Genomic DNA, 6,691 nt, shown 5'->3' with positions numbered 1-6,691 from the left:
CAGCGTCCAACTTGGGTTGAAAGATATCCAAGTACCTGTTGAACGTGAAGTCGAAGGCTTCCAAAAACCTATCCATTGACTATCTTTGTTGCCAGGGAGTCCTTCCTAAGGTTGGAAAATCCTGTGACGTGAACCCCTTGGCTTGTCTCCTGCCCTTTGGGTTAGTAGAGACCAAGATGACGTTGTCGTTGTGTGCCTTCAAGTCAACTCTCATTTAGGGATCCAGTTGTTTGTGGGAAATCATAAATCCTAAATCAACTCTGCTTCTATTAATAGCCAAAGCGAATCATCTCTGCTTGTTCTTAAAAGGAAGAGGAGCCATAATGTTAACTATAAACATTTATAACAGACTCAACCTCCCTCTTGCAACCTGCTCTTCCTTTCTTGTCAAACTCTCTCCCTAAAACACTTGGAAGGTGTTTGATCCTGCCTTGGATCTGGCTTGACAGCGTTAGTTCTGGTGCCTTCTCTTTCTTTTTCTGGGCGATCCTAGCCAGTCAGGGATCCCTCTTTGTTTATCCAGTGATGCTACTGGCAGCCAAGGGAATGGACCGGTGCTTAGTTTGCTCCTCCAAAGGAGTCATTGCATTGTCCCTCTTAAATTCATCTTTCCCAGGACCTGAGAAGAGGTTGGGCTGAAGCGTGCATGGAGGTGTGATGATGAACATGCACAGTAGGACATTTCTTTACCAATTTTCAGGAATGGGGAACCTTAATATGTCCTTTAGCCCCGCCACCAGGACATGCGCCCTTTCCAAGAGCTCTGGACCTCCCTCCCTATGGATACTAAAATGACTGCCTTCACATTACCCTCCAATTTTATTCCAAAGGCATTTGAGAAATGAAGGGGTGCTGGGCTGTTTTCATTGTACTGGGCTTTTATTTATTTAAAGGCACATACTGAGGAGGAATAGGATCCACAGCCAAGAAGGAGGGCCAAAAGGAGGCGGCCAAAGACAGAGGAAAGATGCTCAGCCAGGGCAAGCAGCAACAACCATGCTCTGATGGGGCCCTTCAAGAGCTGAGTTTGCCAAGGCAAGGGCTGGAAGCAACTCCTCTGTTGCTTGGTCTCTATTCCTGGCCCAGCCAACCCCAGGTTATAGTCTGAGGACCAGCTTAGGAAGCTGGGGATGTTTAGCCTGGAGAAGGAAAGGTTAAGGGGTGACATGAGAGCCCTGTTTACTGAAGGGATGCCACATTGACGATGGAGCGAGCTTGTTTTCTGCTGCTCCAGAGAATAGGACCCAATGGAGCAATGGATGCAAAAGACAGGAAAAGAGATTCCAGCTCAACATTAGGAAGACTGTCCTGGTGGCCATAGCTGTGCAGTGGGCTCTCCTTCTTTAGAAGTTGTAAAACAGTGTGTGGATGTCAGATTATGTCTTCCTTCAGGTCAGACGGTGGTCGGATGGCCCTTGGGATCTCTTCCAGTTCTTGGCTTCTAGGCTTCTAACATAGCAGCCTTTTTCCTGGATGCAGATATTACGGAACTGCCTGGTTCTAATCCCTGCATATAAGTTCACTTATGAAGACGTTAGGTCCTCCAACACAATTCTGGAGGAGGATGATGATGATGATAATGATGATGATGATGATGCAGATCAAGGGATATTAACAAGGAGATCTCACGGGAGGAATGCAACATGTCTCATTCCCTCGGACTCAGATGAGCTGGGATGGGCTTTGGTCTCCGCTTTCCCCTCCTCCCTTGGGACTGCCACAGCAAACAAGGGCTTCACGGAGCAGATCTCAGAATGATTTACCGTGACCAAGCCCTGATTTGTCGCTGCTTGGAACATTTAAGAGCGATGAGGCCTGCTGCCTCCCAAAGGAACTGAATGAGGGAAGTGTTTTCTATGTAGCCGAAGGGTCTGTTCAGGGCTGTGAGCTCCTGACTGATGGCCTAAGCCACCCAAGAGGGACAACTCTGGTTGGTTCCAGTGCTGTTGTCTTTATGTGTTCATCTCTGTCTAGGCCCAGGGTCAACCAGTGGGGTCTCCTAGCCGAGCAAGGATTCAACTCCTGGTTTTCTGGGGTCCGACATTCAAACTATGACTCCTATCCTGGTACGGAAAGAAAGGCTTTGACGGTGTATTCTTGCATGGCCAAATGAGGTTGGACTGGATGGCTCTTGAGTGGATCACCATCTGGCCCCGATCTGACCAACAACCTGTGCTGTGTTTCCCTTTGCATCCAGCCATTCATACCGGATCCTAGATTATGAGCTGAAGGCTTTGCTTGTGAAGACTGTGCTAATTACCGAAGTCTAACAAGATACATTGCCCCCCTCCAAAAAGGCAAACATGTCTTCTGTTGTCTGTGCACACCTTGGTTGTGGTTGTTAAGGTTTACATAGCTTAAGTCAACAGCCTTCAAAGAGCGGCCGAGGGGAAGGAAACAGGCAAGTTGTCTGCGGAGACCTTAATCCAGAAATAATTCTCTCTCTGTTGGACTTGTGGGGATGTTGGAGAGGAGTGCATTAATGCTCTTGTTTCAACATGATTATGGCCACCTCTGGAACCAAAGAAAGGGACAAGGATGGTTTTGAGTGAAGAATGTTTTCCACCTCTTTGGTTTCAAGGGCTACTCTGGGCGGAAGGATTCAGGCAAAAGAAAGAGATGATAGGAAGAAAGGAAGGGGGGAAAAGAGATAGAAAGAGAGAGGAATGATAAATTGCAGACATTGCAGATAGTGGTGGACTAGATCTACCTTAAGCCTGATCCGTCTTGGCTCTCCTTGGCTATACAGCCCTACATCATGGCTTGCTGTTGTGTGCAACATGCATTTTGTGCATTTTGTTGTCCCCATAAAGCTATCCCTGTTGCTTTGAACCTGAACATCCCAAACCACAAAACAGGGATACCTTTATAGGACCAAGCAAAATGCACAAAATGCACAAAGCAAGCTTTCGATCAGGCTTCTCCATTAGGCAAAGATGTTAAAAACCATACCAAAAATGTAAGTCGATGTTAGCCCCAAGCCTGCCTTTGGCCAAGATTTGGCTCTTCTCAGTTCAGGTGGTTTTGGAGGGACATTCAAGCAGCCATGTGGGGACTTCAGGAAATAATAATAATAATAATAATAATAATAATAATAATAATTTGTGTTTTTTTCAGGCTATGTGGCCGAGTTTTAGAAGAGTTTATTGCTGACGTTTCGCCAGCATCTGTGGCTGGCATCTTCAGAGAATGCTGGCATGGAAGAGAGTGGGGTATGTCCATACATATACATATACATATACATATACATATACATATACATATACATATACATACTGTGTGACCCTTGGTTGAGAGGAAGCGATTTCCATGTCAATCTCTGTGTTGTTCTGTTGTTGAACGCAAGGCCTCAGGAGGTCTATGCTGTTAGTGATCCATCCTCCGCTGACCCTGGCTGGTTTCCCCTTGCATTTGCTTGACGATGGTGTTTTTCAGGACTGGGAGCCAAACTTGGTTGACTTTCAGGGCTCCTTCTTTCCTGTCCAAATTGTCTAGGTGTCTATAGATTTCCATGGGTTTCAATTTCAAATGATGATCATGATTATAATGGTGATGTTCCATTAGCAAATGTGGGGGAAATGGGGACATGTTTAGAAACAGAGAGATCCCACCCCCCACCATGAACCTTGTAGGAAAGGCGTTTTGAGGAGGGGGACTGGGTGGCTTTGGGCATTCGCTGGCCCTTCAAATATGGACTGGAAATGAGGTGGTTGCGGGTGGGTGACTGAACAGAAGGCAGCTCGGTTCTCTCCAGAGTTATATTTTCATGTAAATTCTCAAAGCATTTAAATGGATTCCATTAAGAAAGGTCACGAAGTCCACTTGGAGGGCTCCATTATCCTTGTTTGCACCAAAGCATAATATTGTCAGCAAAAGGAAATGTTTAAAAAAGAGAGAGAGAGAGGAAGAACCGCAGTAATTGCTTTTCATCTTTCTGCCTGCCTCTCCCTCCCTCTTTCTTTTCTCTCCTTCCTTCGCTTGCTCTCCTCCAGAACCTGCAGTTGGCGTTCACCCAACCTGCGTCTTGCAATGCTTGGCGCTGGCGCTCCTGATGCTGTATATATCGAGGCACTTCACGCAGGTCTTTGGGGGCCACAGATAAATATGGAGACAGCAAGTGGAGTTAATTAGTTAATGCGTAACATGCCAAGGTTTCTGGGGGGCTTGGTTGTTTTCACAAACAGTGGCGCGGAGCTGGCTCTTGCTCATGCGTCGTAAGGGGATGCAGATAGGCCATGCCAGTTCAGAGCGATGTGTCTCTGTGTTTGGGACTCCATTTGCTTATTTATTTGGTTCAGTTCAAGGTGGTATTAAAGCGATATACAGTTGAAATGCTGGTTGGCTTAGATCGCCATAAGAGCAGCTACATGTGAAGGAAATAGAAAACAGCAGTTTTGCAGTATCCAAGAGGTGCTGTGATATTACTAGTTATGGCCAGCCATTGCACAATGGGGGATTGACATGGCCCAATGCTCACTGGATGTCAATCTGAATCAGTGTGCTCCCAAATGTAAATCCAGATGCCAGCCAGGGAGAGGTGGAGCACAAGAGCAGCAACCCATGAGCATCAGACATGCCCAATGCACATCACAAGAGCCCAAAGTGCATTAGAAGAGCCCAGTGCACTTCAGCAGTGTCCAATGGTTATTGGAGCACATTTGCCGATGCTTCACAAGGTTTCATTGCACCTCTTGAAGGTGGAGCAAGGATGCTTTCGGTTGCCTTGAAGATTACAACATGAACTAAAGCATTCAAATTGAAAGAAAGAAGATGCCACAAAAACTTTAGGAAGAACTTCCAGAGAGTAAGATCTGTTTGACACTGGAATGGACTTCCTCAAAGGGTGGTGGAGTCTCTTTCTTAGGAGGTCTTTCAACACAAGTTGGATTACTATCTCTTGAGAGTATTTTGAAGGTGTACCTTCATGGCAAGGGTTGGACTTGTGGTCCCTTCCAGCTCTATGGAGTCTATGGTTTACTTTCGACCCGAGCGTGGCCATTTTCAAACACCAGAGGGACCAGACCATGAAAGACTTTTGGCACCACTGATTTTATTGTGAATTAGGAATTGCCCCCGCTTTTAGGGCTTAGCTCCCCTTTCCCTGGAGGTCACCTTGGGCATGTCCTGGTCCTTCTCCTCCACAGCCCCTCTCTCCATTTTCTCCCAGCATCTCGGCATCCTCAGGTTTCTCCAGCTCCTCCTTGGCAGCCTTGGCAGCCGCCGCGTTTCTTTGGGACGCTGCTGATGGCACAGGGCCGGCTTCTCCGCACAGCTGCCGGAAGACAGGCAGCCGGTCCCGGGAGAAGAGAGGACGTCTCCAGGCGCTTTGGCTTGCCTTCTGCTGGCCCTTGGACAGAGCGACAAAGATGGGGAGGCGCTCCAGGTCTGGGGCCCAGTAAGAACTGGCCAAGCTGGGGTCAGGGATGACCAGAGGATAGTAATAGCCCTTGGAGGACTCCAGGTAGCCAACCTGAGGCTCGAAGCTGGGAGAGCTGGGTGAGGATGGAACAATGTTCTGACTCCCGTCCAAAAAGATGTACTTGATCACCCGGGTGGTGTGGAAGAGAGTATACTCGGACTTGTACCCCGGTGGGCAATAGAAGGCATCCTGCCTCTGTCTCTGGCAGAAGGGCACCGGCACCGTGGCGCTCTTCCCCTGCAAAGAAACCACACAGTTTAAGAACGGAGACCAGGATTTGGCCCAGAGAAGGGGGAGTGTGGTTTATGGAGAGACCTTACGGTCATGTAAGACCACCTCATTTGGGGATTCCAAGGCAAGGGCAGTGGGAAATGGGCTCCCAAGGTTTTAGGTGGTGCAGAAGCAAGCAAAGAAAATCAAAATACACAACTGTGACCAGCTGTAAGGGGCCACAAGGGCCATCTAATCCAGCCCCCTGCCATGCTCAAGCGCTCCTGAAAGAAACCCACCCAACCTCCATTTAAACGCTTCCAAAGTTGACATGTCCACCCCCCTTTGAGGAAGTCTGTGCAAACAAGTTAGAAACACAGAGAGAGAGAAATCACTTGCCTGGTCCATTCCCAGCCTTCCTATCTTTTCTCAAACTGCAAAGTGAATGCAAAAAAAATACATTCAGCAAGGTAACTAATGCAAGCGAACGCTTCCATGCCCCTGGTCCACCGTTAAGAGGAGCTACGAGTGCCAAGGATAAGAAGGTGTCCCTTTCCGCTTAGAACAAGGCAGCAGGGTTTTGGAGTGTATATTTCAGGAGGGGACAAAAGGGATCAACTTCCTATTATTCTCAGTATGGATTTGCATCCGTCATTTCAGGCTTTAAGGTTTGCATCCAAGGTTGCAATACTACTGACGTATTTCTGAAACCAAGTCCTGCACCTCATAGAGCTTTTGAGATGATAGATGAAGTTTCAGTTTATCTATAGCCAGTTGTGTTGCAGGGTGCTATTTTCCCCTTGGGTTTACATTGAGATTATGTTTGAAATATACAGTATATATGGCCCCATAGAACCCAGAAAGAGGTTCACACAGAGACCCAGGAGGGGCCTACGGCCAGAAAATGGAGGTCTTCACCATTTAGAGAAGGGATACATGGGGAAATGACAGAGTGTGGGCTTGCTGTGCAGAGATGGTGGCCTGGAGGGGTGACCGGTGGAGAGGATTGCCCCTGTCCCTGGTCTCCAGGTGGAAGAAGGATGACCACCATTGGGCCATGCT

General features: G+C 47.7%; 1 long non-coding RNA gene across 1 annotated transcript in view; it reads left to right on the top strand.

Annotated features, from left to right (window-relative positions):
* Positions 1-3,168: 3,168 nt before the first annotated feature.
* LOC121917053 overlaps positions 3,169-6,691 on the top strand; it is an 89,905-nt gene continuing 86,382 nt past the window's right edge. Inside the window, exon 1 of the long non-coding RNA XR_006100945.1 lies at positions 3,169-3,212. This is a non-coding gene — a long non-coding RNA (uncharacterized LOC121917053). The remainder of the gene's footprint in view (positions 3,213-6,691) is intronic.

The sequence above is a fragment of the Sceloporus undulatus genome, chromosome 11, assembly GCF_019175285.1.
Source record: "Sceloporus undulatus isolate JIND9_A2432 ecotype Alabama chromosome 11, SceUnd_v1.1, whole genome shotgun sequence".
NCBI classification, from domain to species: Eukaryota; Metazoa; Chordata; class Lepidosauria; order Squamata; family Phrynosomatidae; genus Sceloporus; species Sceloporus undulatus.
The sequence above is the reverse complement of the archived record's forward strand: the minus strand, read 5'-3'. Positions and strand labels throughout refer to the sequence as shown.